Source organism: Ciconia boyciana, chromosome 2 (genome assembly GCF_034638445.1).
Source record: "Ciconia boyciana chromosome 2, ASM3463844v1, whole genome shotgun sequence".
In the NCBI taxonomy this organism is placed as follows: domain Eukaryota; kingdom Metazoa; phylum Chordata; class Aves; order Ciconiiformes; family Ciconiidae; genus Ciconia; species Ciconia boyciana.
In genome coordinates this window covers 161,110,376-161,128,215 of record NC_132935.1, presented here as the reverse complement: position 1 = coordinate 161,128,215, position 17,840 = coordinate 161,110,376, and the positions used below count along the sequence as shown (strand labels likewise).

General features: G+C 41.0%; 1 protein-coding gene across 14 annotated transcripts in view; it reads right to left on the bottom strand.

The window, feature by feature from the left end:
• Window positions 1–17,840, bottom strand: part of KMT2C (lysine methyltransferase 2C) — a 204,178-nt gene that overhangs the window by 174,903 nt on the left and 11,435 nt on the right. Inside the window, exon 1 of one of the 14 annotated variants that reach the window (XM_072854740.1) lies at window positions 9,290–9,685. The exons of the other annotated variants lie outside the window; for them this stretch is intronic. The gene's annotated coding sequence lies outside the window, so the exon portion shown is untranslated. Of the gene's footprint in view, window positions 1–9,289; window positions 9,686–17,840 lie in introns of those variants that run through there. 14 annotated transcript variants of the gene reach the window in all.

Sequence of the window (17,840 nt, the reverse complement as noted above, 5' to 3'; positions counted from 1 at the left end):
GTAACCTGGTGCTCTCAACTAGGTCTTTGGTATGTGCACACCTCTTTGAGAAGTACACAGTCGTTTTTTTCCACACATACATTTTCATGCATCTTGATAATTATAATCACAATTCACATTGAAAAAGTGATCACAGAGTTAGAATTTACTGTCTCTTCCAACACATACTACATGGCACTGATGCCAGTAGGTAGAAGGTTCAAGAAAATCCCAAGAAAAGGTGGCTGTTCTTCTCACGATATGCAGTTAAACTGTGGTACTCCACGCTGAGCATGTTGAAAGTTCATATGATCGAAGAGAGGCTAGACACATTCAAAGGAGATGTCTAATGGTCAGCAGATCTAACGCAGAGATACCATCCTTGACTCCAGAAATCCCACAATTCTTTCCCAACCTTCTGTAATTAGAGGTTCAGGGAAGTACCATTACAAAATTACCCTTTCCTTATTTTCTTTCCTAGGCATCTGCTATTAACCATTGCAGGAAACATGACGATGGGACATCCAGATCTCTGACCTGACCCAGTATAGCTGCTGTTGTGAAATAGGTTAATTTCCCCATATTATCTTACAAACAGACTCTGAACCAAGGGCTAGGAAAACAAAGCTCATCATATTGCCCAAATTACTGTCACACCTAAAGACTGATCTTTAACAACACTAACCTTCATTTCCAGCCTTGCATTCAACATCCTGAACTGTGAATAGTGAACATGCAATTAGGTAGCCTTCAGTGGTTTATAAAAGTTTCATTCCTCTAAAGGACTTGTTCCTGATTTCTGACATCCAGAGACACTAATGCAGGCTTACAGAGAATCAGTTCTGTATGCTGGGAAGCGGGGGGCCGGGGGGAGGAAAAGGAAAGGAAATGTCTGAGCATCCTATACACCTTCCCATTCAGTAAATTGCTTATTAGGATCTTTGCCCATATTGTATCGAAAAGATTATACTAAGTGCTTATTGCTCAGTCAGGCGGTCATTATCTACTACAGTAAAAAAAATAACCTCAAGAACACAAAGCTTCATGTCATACAACCATGCCTTTCAAGAAGACGCTTTCACAGTCAAAAAACACCTACTTTTCTTGTATTTAAGCAACACTAAGCTCTTCTGGCAGCTCAATGGATCCTCCTAAGTCACCAAATTCTGTGCACAGCCTCAGAAATAACCTAAGCTTCATGTGTCATGTCACTGAAGAAAGTCAGGTGACGTTTTGCTGCTATTTTCTAATTTGAAATACTATCCAATCCTAGTGTACCAGCATTCTAACCTTACTTTTTGTAGGGAATTTATGATTTTTTGCTTCTTGTAGTCAGTTAAAAGACTACAGAGAGAGATTCGTGGGAGTTTATTTTGCTCCCTGCCCTGGATCAAGTAATATAGTCAAGTAACAAACAAGCTCCTGGACACAAAAGCTCTTATTTGAATACTATGCAGATTCCCCAATCTTCAAAGTTAAAGCTCTGAACCTATCTGAGCAGACAGGTAGACATGGCTTGTAGAAAGGGCTGAGGGAAAGTTCATAAGATGGTTGTCTCCTGGGGAAAAGAGATGGAGTAAGAGGCAATTTATATCTCTGGAAGACAAAGAGGTGAGCTTTAGGGCACGAGTGCAGGGAAGATATTAGAGTATGATTGTATTTTGTCATTTATTAATTTGTCAGGCTCATGACTTTAACCATCCCACACGTCCTGATTTTCAGTACCCAGGGTCACCTTTTTGATGAAATTTGGCATGCATCTTTGAATGCCAGGACCAAAGAGTTAAGGACAGAGTTTTATGAGAAACAGTTGGTGTTCACTGACTGCGGGCAAGTTCATCCTCATACCTAGAAGTTGCTTAATTTCCTCCAACCACTTTCCATGAGGATGTAGTGAACGTTCATGAGGAAATCTAGTAAAAGACAAAGTGTATTACACAGAATCCTATGATCTGGGCGATTCTGTCTTGGAGTGCATGTACGGGGTGGTCATGGAGCTCTGTTGGCAAATTTCGCTTTTGCTGCTCAGGCACAATCTGGGTACAGGAAGATCTGCAGAAAGTTTGCTTCTGACGAGTTTAGCAGGCTTAGGAGGCTGTTGGAAGGACTGGAGAGGAGATTCCAGGAGAAAGTATTTCAAGACAGATCTTCTTTCAGTATAGGTTGCAACCACTGAAGAGATTCTGCAAATTGATTTTGGATTCCAGATGTAGAAGGCACTTCCTGTACTGACATGAAGTGTTTATGGGGCAGCTGGACACTTTGTGAAAAAAACAGCACATATTTCCTTATGTGTGCCTAAAAGCTCATCTGTTTTACCCAGTTACAACAGTTTTACATAAGATGCAACCACTCCCCCCCATATGTGCTTCTCTTATAGCCTTAAGAGACATAAACACCACCACTACTGCTTTTCCACTCGTAACTATACCACTACAACACATCTTTCAAATTCCTCACAAATAATTTCACACTCAGAGGATGCTACAGAACAGTCAGAAAAAGTTACCTTTACAACCTGCTGAAGAGACCAAAACCATCATTGGCTTTTCTATTACAAAGGAGATCTAAAAGACAGCCGTCCCCAGAAAAAAGTCTCCTACTCTTCACAAATCTATGTTACTTACCAGGAGAGCCAACTAAGTAGGCTCTTCTTTATCTGCTTCCTGGCCCGAAACTTCTGGCACAGGAGATGGTGAAAAGTACAAGAATAGGATATGGAGTCCTACATGCAAAACTATTCAGCCCTACATCGCTCTGATAAAATTTAACACATAATATCAGTACTTATGATGCTGCTGAGTGTTTGATGAAACTATGTATCAGACAGTAGGCTGGGTCTCAGAGGCATGAAATACATGTCTAGCTCAGGGAGAATACAATCAAATAAACCAGTCCTCACTGAGCAGCCCAGAAGTGCCCTTCATTTTTTTTTCCCTCAACACACAACAGGACTGTGATTCTTGTCAGTATCTGGAAGCAGTGGGAGTAAAACATGACTAATTGGCCAGTAAAACAATAATACAGAAATCAAGAACAAGTTTATGCAATTTATAATTGTCATGATTTCAGCTTAGCACTGTTTCACAGAATCCAAGTTGACAGGAAACTAGTCTCATGTTTTCTTGAAATTTGAAGAATGAAAAACTATTCTGCAATGACTGGTTTATTCTTTCTAAAGCATCCTGCTCCCCACACTTTTTCATCATGCAGAGCAGCAATCGGTTAGCACTATTCAAAATAGTAGATACAGAATGGACTGGACTATCAAATTCTTACTCATACTCATGAGCGTTTACTCTCATGACTATTTTATTTCAATGGAAAACTTTCTATTGACTTCAGTTGTCTTTGAAACAGAATTGTGTACCTTAGAGAATACCCTATCATGCTGATTAATAATTAAATGAATCCATACAGTACTTATTCACTGACAGTTCTTTATTCGGAGGTCCAGAGGCATCAATAATGAAAACTCCTCCATAGTACTAGTGAAGCTGTCAGCAGCAGACATTGAAGATTAGGCAGCCATATGAAAAGAAACAAATATATAAATATAATATAGGATTGTTTACATATGAACTGTATGTAGGTCTATCAATGATCAGGAGAACTACCTCCCCCTAAGCTTCATTTCTCCCAGCTATCACCAGAGGAAACAGTAGCAAACGATCTTCATCAACAGGGGTGATGGCAGCAGATGTCACAACTGGCAACAGCAATTTCGGGCTATACACCACAGTTCAGAAACTCTGACTTTCCGGTAACGTACTAAACAGAAGTCAACCGATTTCAAAACATCCCCAAGGGAGGCAATAGAACTGCCTAAAATAGTTGCTATTCACCGATTCAGCTCTAGGATTCCAAAACTTTTGATGGAAAAGTGACATAACCATCTCAGTAACTGGACCACGGCCGTCAAGACAGATTCAATAGCTATGTGCATTTCTGAAAAATGGAAGAGAGAAAATAATGAACTTACAAACTCCTCATATCTAAACATTCTACATCATTCTAGGTGGATTTTACTACCTGAAAACAAATATACCGAACAAAAAAAAAGAAAGATAGATATAATTATGTTACATTTTGTAGACTAATACATAAGCTAAACAAAGTATACAGGCCAGACTCCTCTCCCTAGCCCAGTTTCAAGAATTTGTTCATGGAAAACTGTACCCTGATCCACACAAACAACCTCAGAAATCTTCCAGGCTTCTTCACCATCACCCTCTTCTCCCAAGAACTAGACTGCAAATTATAATAGTTGCTACTTCCGGAACTGCCTAACACTGTCTTTATATCGTTCTTTAAACTGTTTATTTTTCTTTAATTAAAAATCTTGGCTTCCTTTAACAAGGCAAAACCAGAAGATGACAAGGGACAAACGGAAAGGAAAAGATGGTTAAATGCACTTGAAAAGAAAGACTGCTCACAGGCAAGCTATTGCACCAAGATGGATTAAGGTGAAAGAAAAAGACTGAAGTCTATGCTGCTCAGCCTCAGTCTCCCATCTGTCTTAAAAATTACGTTCCTGTAGCTCTGGATTCCCCATTTCTGATCACTGCAAACCCACGATTCTTCCAAAAGCACTCTACCTTGCTTTTGTACCCATTGCTATGAGCAATCAGCCTCCTACTAACATATCATAAAGCCAACATGAAATTTTTCAAATGAGCAAAGTCTGTCAAAGGTTAAAAGACTACTTACTGTGCAATCCAGACCTCCATTTTATGACAGTTCTGAACATATAATGAATGACTTCTGCCATGACTATGACTAAAGCTTTTGTACGCAAGGCAAGGCAAGGCTGACATGGCAGTGACAACACCTAGTACACCTTCTATTATTTGGCCTAGACCAAGTAACCTTTGAGAAGACTGGAAAATATTCTGAACTCATTCCCTCATCGCTCTCCTTGACCACCATCAGTATCTGTTTGCTTGTTAAACTCATTCTCAACAGTGCCACAAAACTGTGTTGTCAAAATCTCCCAACTCAAGTGGAAGTGCAAGATGACTAAAATAAAGCTCCAACCTTAGTCCTTCTCATTGCTCCAGATACGCTGTCCTTGTGTAGTCCCATCCCTTCCCCCCGCCCCATTCTCTTTGTTCTGCCAATTATATCATATCCTTTCACCCTGGTCCTCACGCTTGGAAAAAGCCTTCAAATTCCATCAAACTCAATATCCTCACAAGTAATTTGATTCAAAGAAGGTAGATTTCTGCAGAACTATAAGAGTAAGTAAGAATTCCGTTTGGGGTTTTCTGAATTCTGGAAAAAAACACAGCGCTCTCTCCTCCTGGTCTAATCCCATCTCAAACAGATCCCCCATGGAATGATTATTCCATAACTGCCCACTTCAGAGTTTGTCACGTTTTTCTCTATGGCATCTGATGTTAGACACTAACATGGGGCAAGAGTATAATTTAGATCATAAGCTGGTTGGGGCAGAAACCTAACTATAAACCAGGCAGTAATAACCTGCTCTCACATTCAGTTCTGCCTAAACAGTCTTACAAAAGCAATCTACATTCTCTTTTTACAGCACTGGGGCATTTGGGGCACAAAAATTAAAAACAAGGTTAATAAAGGAAAAAAAAAAAAGAAAAAAGAAGGAAAAAAAAAGAAAAGAGAAAGGGAGATCTGGAGTAACAACAACATGGAAGTGTTTGTGGTTAGGAGGAACTCACTGAGTTCTATCTAAAACAAAGAATTCACCTCTGAAACAGAATTATACCCAAGAACTGCAAGTCCTGACTGAACAAACAAATAAATACACAAGCAGACTCTTCTTCCATGCCTTAATCTTCTATGAGTGTCTAATTAAGTACTGTTACTCAAGTATTTACCTTTCAATGCTTGGTAACCAGGATGAAAACATGGGTCCAAGTAGCCAATGTGAAATCTTTTATTTTTTAGCTGTATTACAAAAGCACCGTCAGCACAAACCACACTTACTGTGTTAACATTTCACCAGTGAATACAGACAAGAGGGAGACTTCACCGAAGAGACAGACAGAAATGCAATGCACTATGACTAACTTTCAACAGATCTTATGGAGGAGTCAACTATCCTCCATATGTGCAATATCATCTATACTTATGCCTGGCTTTGGACCTCAACTTTGAGATGAAAATAAATCTTAACAAGGTCACATATAATTATGATCCATTTTTTAAATCAAAGATATTTCCAAAGCTTAACTGTGACGTTTTGCCACTCATTTTGATATGCATCTATATCTAAGTTGTTAGGGAAAAAAATCTGTAAAGACCACTCAGTCAAAGACGCATCTGTTTGCTGAATACGTTCCACATCAGATTACCAAACACAAAGATTTGAACACTCTTAAACAGAAGGCATTTACCTATTCCCAATACTACGTGACTGCTTCTCCATCATACCGCTTTCCCTACTGAATTTCTATGACGTTTCCTGGTTCACCTGAGCCATCCCAGAGAGCACCACCGCGGCACAGCAAACGCCATGAATCGCAAGAAGACATCTGATATCTGTGATATCACATGCGGGGCTACTGCCAGTGAACCACAACATGCCAAAGGGATTTCACAGAGGAAAGACAGAATTATAAAAGACTAGCTGAAGGCCCACTGTCAACTGGTTTTTAATACTTTCTGAAAGTACGCTACCTCCTAGAGTTTCCAGAAGCTTTAGTAATTACTAAAATGGGAATGGCCCAAATAAAACAAAAAAGTACCTTTCAGCTCATTTAGAGTGTGCTTTTGACAACACTCCAGAGCCACTTTCCCTTCTTCTGGGGCTGCATATTTTATACTAAATGGTATAAAAGTATATACTATTCTACACTAAGAGTTTTCTATCCACACTGTAAGAACAGGAAAACAGCTGCAAAGCCATAAGGTTTGAGAGCAGTGATGATAGAAGAATACTTTTACCATTACTTTTAAACAGCGGACTACATTTCAGGATGGAAATACCCTGTAAAGCACAGGCTGAATGGTCCTTTTAGCCCGAAACAAAAGCAGAAATCATTACATGGCTGCTTTTCATTTTTGGTCAGCCGTTTACCTTTAAGAGATCATTTTCAGGCAAGTCCAATGAACAGTCACATTAAGAAAGCGTACATGATGCAACTACTTTTTACTGGCATATTATGTAAATGACAATAATGCCACCCCTTGCCTTCCCCCCAAAAAAAAAACTCTCAAAAGAACATTTTGCCAAAACTCTGCAGGAGTTTCTGTTTGGGAAAGAATAATACAGAAGAAGAGGCGGGGAAAAAAAAAAAAAAAAGAAAAAAAAAGGATATAAGTCAACTGACTACGCAGTCTGACAAATTAATTATACCAAAATTCAGTAACAATTCCTACAGAAAAATAATTAAGAGTATTTGCCCTAAAAGCATCTAGATTTAACGCTGACAGAATATTACTTATTACTTTGCACAGAGCAGACACGACATAAGAAGAGTAGAGTCATAAAACAGTTTACAAAGATGACCTGCAAGTGAGACAAGCAATTAAAAACCACAGATACTCAAACTCCAAGTATATTATCAAAAGAAAGGACATTTACAATGAAGTAGTAAAGGAAGCATACACCAAATACTTTAAAAATAAATGTACAGTAGCCATTAGTGAAATTAATGAATGGCTAGCATAGATGCAGCAATCACATCAGCACTGAGAAAAGTGTATCTTGCCTCCTGCCTCCATTTGTCTTATAAATAGATGGCTAAAATATTTGCACTAAACAGTCTGGGAGCTGCAGGTTTTTTTCTGTAGCAGGTGTATTTTATTGTGCAAGAACATCAAACACAACATACTAACATCACCATGACGTACAAAAAGCACAAAGACCCCTACATGTAAGCTCCAGCTTAGTAACTGTGTTTACTTCAACACATAGTATTTTACATAGTCACTGAGAATCGTTAAATGTCTGCCTATTTGTTTCAGTTTTCAACAGGAGTATTAACCCACTACTGCTTTATTTCTTCAGATGCAAAAAAACCCCAATTATTTTCATACTGATCTTCAGTTCTTTCAAGAACTCAAACTATGCCAAATAATGCTATTCTACAAAACAGCAAAGTTAAATAGTAAAACTAAACTAACTCAGGAACATTTTTCAATTATGTAATGAATCTGGTTTCAGTATTAACTAATGATTCACTGGTGAATATCTAATATTTAGTATCCAGAATTAGGTGCATGACTGAAACAGATTTTTAGAAAAATACAAAACACCATACAGATTAGCTGGCTCGTATTTTTAAAGCATAGATTGTTTCGGTTTGTTTTTTTTTTTAAATCAACCTGCTACAAAGTAATCCCACTGAAAAAAAGGGATAGCCAGCCTCTCATTTTGTCCAGATCAAAAACCAAAAACAAAGTAAGACTTTATTTTGCCTTTACAGTTCGTATCAAGTTTGCTAAAGCCAGCCAGTTACATAACACTTACTTTGACTTATGACCTATTTGCTCACTGCTCATACAAAAATCATCATATATGATGGTCTGAGCATCCATTACGTGCTGGGAACACAGTGTATTTTAAAAAGTGGGGGTTTTTCTTTCTTTTAATTTAGAACCATAGATAAAGGCAGCTGGGAGGATCATCTAAAATTAACACCATACAGGTACACTTCGAAATCATGCAAAATTAAAATGGCACTCTTTTAAAAAACAGCATGTACAGAATACTTTCAAATATTTAAGAAAAATTAATGCTATCTCATTTTCCATCACTCCAGAATTCACACCAGGAAATGAAAGTGCTAAAAAAAAGGGAAAGGAAAAAAAAAAAAAAAAAGAGTTGTGCTATAGCTAACCATATAAAGTCATAATTTTAAAAGAGTACGTGTGTGTGTCCGTGCAGGCACACGTGTGTGTGTATAGGTGTACACACAGAGAGAAGGAATGGCCAGATGACTGGCTGCGGAGCCCAGGTCAGCCCCGAGCTGGGCTTTTGTGTTTGTTGTTTCTCCCACCCCCACCCTCTTTTTTTTTTTTTTTTTTTTTTTTTTAAATGGTCGAGGATTATCTAGTGAGCGTGTAACTTGAACCGATACATCCAAGTCTATATTCGGGTAGGGGTTTTTTGACCAAACGGCGTAAAATTCCCTGTCCCGAGTGTCAGCGGCGCCCGAGTCCCCCCGCCAAGTTTCTCGCTCGCCCCGGTCCCGGCGGCAGGTCCCCCCGCCGCGCTGCCCCCGGCACCCCCTCCCCCGGGCATCACCCCGCAGACCGCCGCACACAGCTCCGTGCCCGCTGTCACAGTTTGCCCTTTAATACAAAGAAGTTGAACGACAGCCGTACTCACCCCCGGCGAATTGGTTTTGCGCGACATAGCCCAGCCCCGCGGAACCTCTCACAAATCCCCTCTGGAAAATGGAGGGGCTGGCATCGGTGCCCGCCCGTACGATCCGGAGGAAAGAGAAGTTATTTACATGTTACGGCCCGAGCCCAGCGCCGTGCGGAGACACCGACTGCTCAGCACTCCCCGCGATCAGCCATATTACTCTCCCAGACCCGCCGCTCGGTAGGAGCGCTTCCCAGGCCACTGCCCCGGGGCCTCGGCGCGGCCGGGCGGGCGCGGCGCGGGCGGCTCTAGAGGGCCCCCATGGCGGCGCCGCCAGGGGAGCGATCCGCCACAGCCCCGATCGCCTCGGAACTTCGGCTCCGGGATCCTCCCCGAACCAGGCTGGAGCCGGCGGCGGAGGAGGGCGGAGGGGGAGGGGAGCGGAGGGGAAGGGGAGGGGAAAGGGAAAAAAAAAAAAAAAAAGAAAAAAAAAAGAGAGGAAAAAAAAAAAAAAAAAAAAAGAGCCGAGCGAGAGAAAGTAGATCCGACGCAGCCGGGCGCCGCCAATGTGCGGACCGGAGTCCTGCGGCAGGAGCCGGGGCCGCCGCGCCGACTGCGCTAGCGAGGCAGAGCGGCGGCGGCCGGAGGCGCAGCGCCCCCGCCGGAGGCTCCCACCGCCCGGGCCCCCGCCCCGCACCCCCGGCGCGGCGGGGACGCTGCGGCGCTGGCGCCGGAGGGGGCTGGGGGCCGCCGCGGGCGGGCGCGGCGGGGAGCGGAGCGGAGGGGCCCGAGGCCCCGCACGTCCCGGCAAGCTGCGGCGGGCGAGCCCGGGAGCCGGCCCCGGCGGCGCGCGGTCTGTCCTGCCGCAAGCCCCTGTCCTAGGAACACCTTCCGAGCCAGGCGGGCGGCAGCTGTCCCCCGTTTCCTTCTCCTTCCCCGCCTCCCTTCCCCCAACGCCTGCACCTTCCCACTTAACAAAGCAGCGCAACTGAAAAGTTACAAAACGTTTCCATAGATGCCGGCCGCTTCCCCGGCGGACCCTCCTCGGCTGTTTGGGGCTACTCGGGAAAAAGAGAATTTCAGCCTTAAAGATCAAGGTGTGACTTCGGGGACTGGCTCCCCCCCCCACCTCTCCCCCCCCTTTTAAAAATTTTTCAGGCTGCTCTACACTTCTCCAAAATCAATCTGGAACAGAGGAGCTAAGAAAGCAAGCTTGACAAATGTCCGTCTACAAACGGCTCCTTCCTAACCCTTCAAATGGTCCCTGCCAATTCTCATTTTCTTCCACAGGGAGAAAAACAAATCAAGACAACATTACGCAAGTATCATCTCACTTGTATTGATAGATACTTGCAAACCAATCCGTCTGCCAATTTAAGTAGTAACGCAACTACCTTTGTTCAACTTCCCTTCACACAAAACCCCTGAAACAGCTGTTGTGTAATGGTTGGCTTCTGTCAATCTTCTGTAAGTTTTCTTAAAATTTGCTTAAATATCAGACATCTGCAAGACATAGGGTGACATGTTGACAACAATATTCTAACTTACCTGCCAAACAAAAATAAGACCATGCGTTATGTCTGGTTTCTCACTCATCTGATTTTTTTGTTGTTGTTTTTTAATCAAATCCTCTTCTGTTACACTGAGCTGCAGCTGGACAGACTGGGCACCCTCTTTTGCAGACAAGCAAATAAGTTCAGTGTTGCCTTATCAGTACTGGTTAGAGAAATTCCCAATAAATGCACTCAGGAACTCAAAAAGACCATTTCACCTCTAAGACTGAACAAAACAAACCCCAAACCCCACACTGATTCACACAGCACGATCTACCCAGGTCGAGGGAGTGGACCAACGCTGTCTATCATTACATTTTCAATTGAAACACGCTCCCGGTGCCTGGCCTACAGGAAAGTTTTTTATCAAACCAATTCTCCAGAGATTAAGATAAAATTTTAAAAAGAAAGCACTCACCTGAAAAAATCTCCACGTGTTTACTCTGAAACAAGTAACTATTGTATAAGAGCCATTGTGCCATGTTAGTACAGGTACGGACACACAAATGTATTTAGCTACATGGAGCTATCAAGCTACTGCTTATCAGCACACCTCTGGTAACCACGCGTATTAGCACACTTAGTCTGCTGCAATGAGAAGGTTCAATATGTTAGTCTAAACCTTGGGGAAGATGGTAAATGTCAATATTTTATTCTGCAGCAAGGGTTGGTTACTTTGGGCCAACCAAGAAATGGGGAATTGCTAAACCACTACCGAGACATTAATCAATTTACCTGTTCCCTTTAGCACTCGTAGCCCTTTAGGTTTAACCAGGACAAACCCCTCTTGGACACACCATATAAACATTTTTCTAACCAGTCATTCTGAGATTAGCTAAAATAGGCTCCTCTTAAATCAAAGAAGATACTCAACAGTGGAGCAATGCTGTGTATTTTCCAAATTGTATCAAATAAAATGAGATTCTGTGTTTATACTTAGCAGGTTAAGCAAGGCTAGAGCACCAAGTTTATTGTATGCCAGCTATCCCATAACTGCCTATTTATATAAGCGTCCGCTACAACACTGGTGCGGTACCATCTAAGATGATACCCCTGCAGTGTAACTGATGCACCATGAATTCACAAAGTTGTTTGTGCTGCTATACCTTAAACCTGTAGATATTTTCAAACATGTTACACTCCATAAAAAAATGCATGTTTTAACATACCAGGTAATGGGTCACCTGACAAGTTTAAGTACGTTAGCACAAACAAGACAAGTTGCAATTTAATAATAGCTGGTTAAAATAATGATAATAAATTACCCTCAGTACTTTTCCCTGCTGTTCACGTGACCCAAGATGCAAGCTAATAGGCATGAAGTCGTATTAGCTGGCCTTGCTCTTCCCGAGAGCTTCGAACATGGAGCTGCATTTTCTCTCAATGTGCAAGATGTGAGATTTAGTTCTTTTACTGTAAAAGCACATTAACTGCCATAAAAATCTTAGTAAGGACAAAACTGTAATTCTACTACAGCACGGTCAGACATGGTCCAACACCAGTCATGTTGACTAATTACTACTTTGCCATACGAACTGCCCATAAATTGCCTTCAGCAGGATTATACAATGAGCTAAAGGAACAACTTGGGGTAGGGTTTCACCTTAGGCAGCAATTCTAAGTGAAGCTGATCCCACCCCGTGCCTCTGATTCCCAGCCTCTGAACTGTACCCGTTCAGCTGTATGTTGGATCATGCTGTGAACCAGATGAGGGGACTGATCCGGCTAAAGGGTAACCCAGCAAGAAGCAGCGGGGCCGGACACTGAAAAAAGGCAAAGCAATTTTGTCTGCATTGATTGCCTGCCCTGACTCACACGTCTCCACAAACATGTTTCACCATGATGGCAAGGCAGAAACTGTTTAAGCCAACACTTCTGCCAAGAAAATGTACATGGGAAAAATGGGATCAGTCATCTCTCCTAAGACAGACTTTTTTTTTTTGTAAGCAACAGAAGCGATGGATTTAATGATTAAGATAAAAACTTATGTCTATACATATGTTGGACTGTTTTCTTCCAAACTCAAACTGATTAACTCAAGGATACAACTCCCTTGAGCTAATCAAGACACATTTAGCGAAGCATGCCTTATCTGTTTATGATAGGCCCTATTTACAATTCCTAACTTTTGGAGAATGTTACTTCACAGCAACCAAGAGAAACTCAGGCATACACACGTCACCACTTCCCATATATTCCAATCTAAATTTCAGGTGCAATACACATCCAACTAAGGGAGGGCAGATTGAGACTGGATTTAAGAAATACATTTTTTACAATGAGGGTGGTGAAGCACTGCACAGGTTGCCCAGAGAGGTAGTGGAGGCCCCACCCCTGGAAACATTCAAGGTCAGGTTGGACGGGGCTCTGAGCAACCTGATCGAGTTACAGATGTCCCTGCTCTTGCAGGGGGGTTGGACTAGATGACCTGTAAAGGTCCCTTCCAACCCAAAGCATTCTATGATTCTAAGAGACACCGGCTTCACAACAGAAGTATTATTTGGTTGCAATAGCTAGGTCATACACATTTGATTTGGTACTTCACTGATTTTAAAACATGCAAAGATGAATATATTAAGAAGCAAAAAAATGTGTTTGTCTTTTTAAAACATTTGTTTCTTCTTAACTTCTGCTGACCTGCTATTTCCAAGATCTTAAATGGGTTTCTAATAATATTATAATAGAATCATAAGAACGACTTGAGATTAAGCTGGAAGTATCTATCTACAAAAAGACAACAAGCAGGAAAGGAAACTCAAATATTTTTCCTTAGCCTGGCAATTCTACTGAAATGTAAAGGCAATTTACCTTCTAGCAATTTACCTTCTAGCACCCTTTTATGCTTCCATGCTACAAATCAACTTGAACCACCCTCTTCTGTTACAGTTAACAGTTTCTCTGTTAATTCCACTTTTCATGCCAAAGCATAGATTAAACAGAAGTAGTCTGACTTCTTTTTTATTGCATTTGAAGGGTTTTGGAAGTTCTTAGTTTCTAGATACTAAGACCTGTACTAAGACAGCCTCTGGAGATAGAGTCCATTTCTAAAAGTAAAAAAAAAAAAAAAAAAAAAAAGGTTCCAACCCATTTCCAAACCATATTTTTTCCTCTTCCCTGTGCTCTTCTTTTCTTGTGAGCATGAACCAGATCGTATCTGGAACCCAAGATAGGTCAGCAGCACATCATACAGCCAAGAAACACATTTTGTGCATTAACTACATATCCACGTTAACTTACTACTATAAATTTTATTTAAAGCCATTACATCTAAGATGTCCTATCTAGCAAGCATGTTATTAGAAATAAAATTTGAACAGTAACGTAAGTTAGGTAATTGAAATCGCTTTCTACATAGAAAGCATCAAATTCTGTCTGTTCTTATGGCTTTGACAAGTTTTGGCAAATATTACTGAAAAGGCCGAAAGTGTCTTTTCTTCCCTGATATCTTTCCGTGCTTCAGCCAAAGGTTACCAGCCCTGCAACAGAGATGGCAGAACAGGACATTCCAACGCAAAGCCTACCATTACACTTAATTCACTGATGAATGTGAATTTGAGGCAGAAACCCCAAACAACAAGCTGGAGTGTACCCTTTTGCCTCTATGGCTGATGTCTTCCCACAGAGCATCAGCACAGATGTCTCAGGGTAGCTTGAGCTCACGAAGTGTCACCAGATCTTGTCCAGTAACACAATGCAAACAGTGATATCAATGGAGAAGCATAGGCTGTATCAGGTTAAAAGGCATTTCTGAAAAAAATATTTGAAATAAAAAATATAGGTCTTCAAATCTCACATTACCTCTAGAAATCTCAGATTTCCTTACTCACTTCTTCACTTTCCCAACTGCACTATTTTACCTGGTATTGAAGTAACATGGCATGTGGTGCTTTCTTATAGAAACACTGCACAAGAGACAAGAGTCTCATGACCTGTGTCCATTTTACACTATTACTAAGTGCTGGTACAGGTAAACTCTGTTGCGTAACTGAAATGATAATGTAGTACTGCTTACCAGAAACGGAAATAAAAGGGTGAGCAAATGAATTCAGAAAGGACTAAAAACCAATATAGATGAGTCGACCACAAGTTGAAAGGAAGAGGTAGGAAACAGGCAATACCTAAATGCTCACGGGCCATCAGAAAATGACTCATTGCTAATGACATGCGTTCTTAGCTGCTAGCACAGGCAGGACAAAACTGTTTTCAACAGTGCATGATGGAAATCCAATGAGAATACAAATTCTGACATATTTTCTTTAAAGTAATCAAAATAGCCCTACCCTTTTCTACCATATAAACTTTTAAAAATATCCTTTAAGAAGAAAATCTGGAATGCCAGGTGACACCATTTCTGGGAAAAAGAAAAAAAAAAACCCACCGTAGTAAGGAAGTAATAATTTATTTAGTATATGTGGAATCACATAGATTAATAGATAAAGCAAGTATCAGGTGACAGAGGGAATAAAGGACACAGACAATGAAAGAGATTTAGTAAACTATTTTCTTTCAAGAAATAATACAGGAAAACACTTTCTACAAAATAAAGGTTATTACACATAACTCACTGTGTAAAAGCAATGGGTACAACATAAATAATAGACATGACCATCAGAAAGGATGCTCACAGAACAGGATCACAGAGTAACTCTGGTTGGAAAAGACCTCCAAGGTCAGCTAGCCCAACCTCCTGCTCAAAGCAGGTCAAACAGTCAGTTCCCCAAATGGTTTGCAAATATTTTTGAAGGTCAATTCATTGTTTACATAGCTGTGTAATTATACACAGTGCTGAAATCTGATGGTGGGACCCTGTTCGAAATAACTTATGCCCCGAACAAACCAAGTACAGAGATCAGGGCATAAAGGTGATATTCAGATTGCCTAAACCACACCTCAACCCCTTCGTCTAGTATTTCCTATTAGATGGCTCTAAGGTCTGAGCAGTGAGTTCCTTAGTCCTTCTGAATTGCATCTCGGAGGTACCTAGTTCTCTCTTCTGACTAAGCATAAAGACTTCAGCAGAATTTGAGTACGCTTCCTCCTATTCATTAGTAAGCTCCTTTAGAGTAGTAAAATAAATATCATTATTCTTTTAAAGCTTTGAAAGAAAACAATTCAGATAGAAACTAGACCATCACAATACTGCTGAAAAAGAAACCTAGGTGGCATGACTACAGGAGATAGAAATCAGTCTCTGCCCTGTCCCCAAGGACCATTACTAATAGCTGTGATGGAATATGCTCCCACACCACATGACATGGTCACATCCGTGCAGCTGTATATTCCCCAGGTTCATACTGAGAGCTACATATTGGGGGACAAAAAAAAAAAAAAAAAACAACCACTCAACAACTTGATCGCACAACATTTATAGTCTTTAGATAAAAGCCAGCTAACATGTCTATCACCATATTTTCCCAAGTTCTAGTCAAACAAGGAAAACAGTGCACCTTAGAAGATACAGGATAACTGAGAGCCCAAGCTTCAACTCAACAAGTTTATACATGTCCAAGACAGTTATGACTTCACTTTTTTGAAGTGTGAGCATGTTAACTAAGCATAGACAAAAAACTCTCATTGGTCTAAAAAAGCCTTTACAATAACATGGTCAAGCTAACAATTTAAAAACAGGTTCTTTTTGCCTATCAAGACAGTCTAAAGCAAGTAAAATTACAGAAGACACATTAATTGAAAAAAAGTAAACTGAAAATATTCTTAAAACAGTATTTATTTACATTAAGTTATCAGTAATTTAAACCCCCTCTGACAGTGGCTGGTTAACGAGCCTTGAGATCAAGATTTTCTGGTTGTCCATAAAGTAGGTATACAATCAACAGTACTTTCTCTGTTCTGTTCTACCAGCGTATCCTTATCTGAGAAGACCACATGTAGAGCACACAAAATATTTGAGTCAGTTTACCAAGTTTTTGTATTTATTCTTTACCAACAAACACATTCGAAACAGAAATGATTGTATCTCCAAGCTATACACAGCACACGACAGGACAAAGAATGCTCTCCCATTCCATTACAAAAAGAGGCGACAGAATAGCCAGCCATGAGCCAACCCTTTACTGCTACTTGAAAGGCCTTAAGGAAATAATTTCTTTAAATAATCTTGCTTACAGATCATTTATTTCCTGAGTTATCCCCCATTTCTGGGCCCAGTTCTCTCCTAAACTGTTTCTGGAAGACACAGGCAGAAAAACACATTAGAATTCCCACTGAATCCGTTTTGCAGTTTCCTTTGTATAAATCTCTACCAGGATGCCTGATGCAAGGTTAATTATACAAAACATGAACCAGGAAAAATTGTGTGTCAGAAGACTGAAGTAGCACTGAAAGCCAGCATTTCTCGGAGCCTTATGGCTTGTACATCCCATCTCCTCTGCTCCCTCTAGAGCAATTCTGCTGTGAGCTGTTCCTCCTAAACTTACATCCCTATGGGTTAGAGAACATTAACTGTGGCACAGTGTTTGCCCAGGAGGCTGAAAGTAAAACCGATGAGAATTCTATCAGTTTCATTGAATTTCTCCTTTAAAAAAAAGAAAAAAACAACAAAAAACACCGGTTATATTTATACTAATAAATTAAACATAGTTGGTGATGTTGGCCTTGAGGCCGACTAGCACAGAGCAGCCTCCATCTGTGCTATCTAATTCTCAAACTCCCAACAAAGCAGCCACACGTAAACTACGTTGGGAACGGTGCATGCCCACGCGAACCCTTGGGCCAGCCTTGAGAACCGTTTGGAGGAGTGCTGGCAGGCCCAGGTCGAAACTGTACAAGTAACTGCCGCAATAATCTGACAATAGGGACGATGGTGTCCAGAGACTCCAAATGTTCCCTGTTGAGTTTTTTTTACAAGCACAGACATGGCCACTGTGAAGAAGCTGAGTGCTTCGGGCACCAGAACACTATTGCTAGCTACAACCATGCCACTAATCAATACAAAACACAAGCACAGCCATGAACTAGCCCAGTTTATAAATGGGGAAATTTAAGGTAATTGAAATGAACAG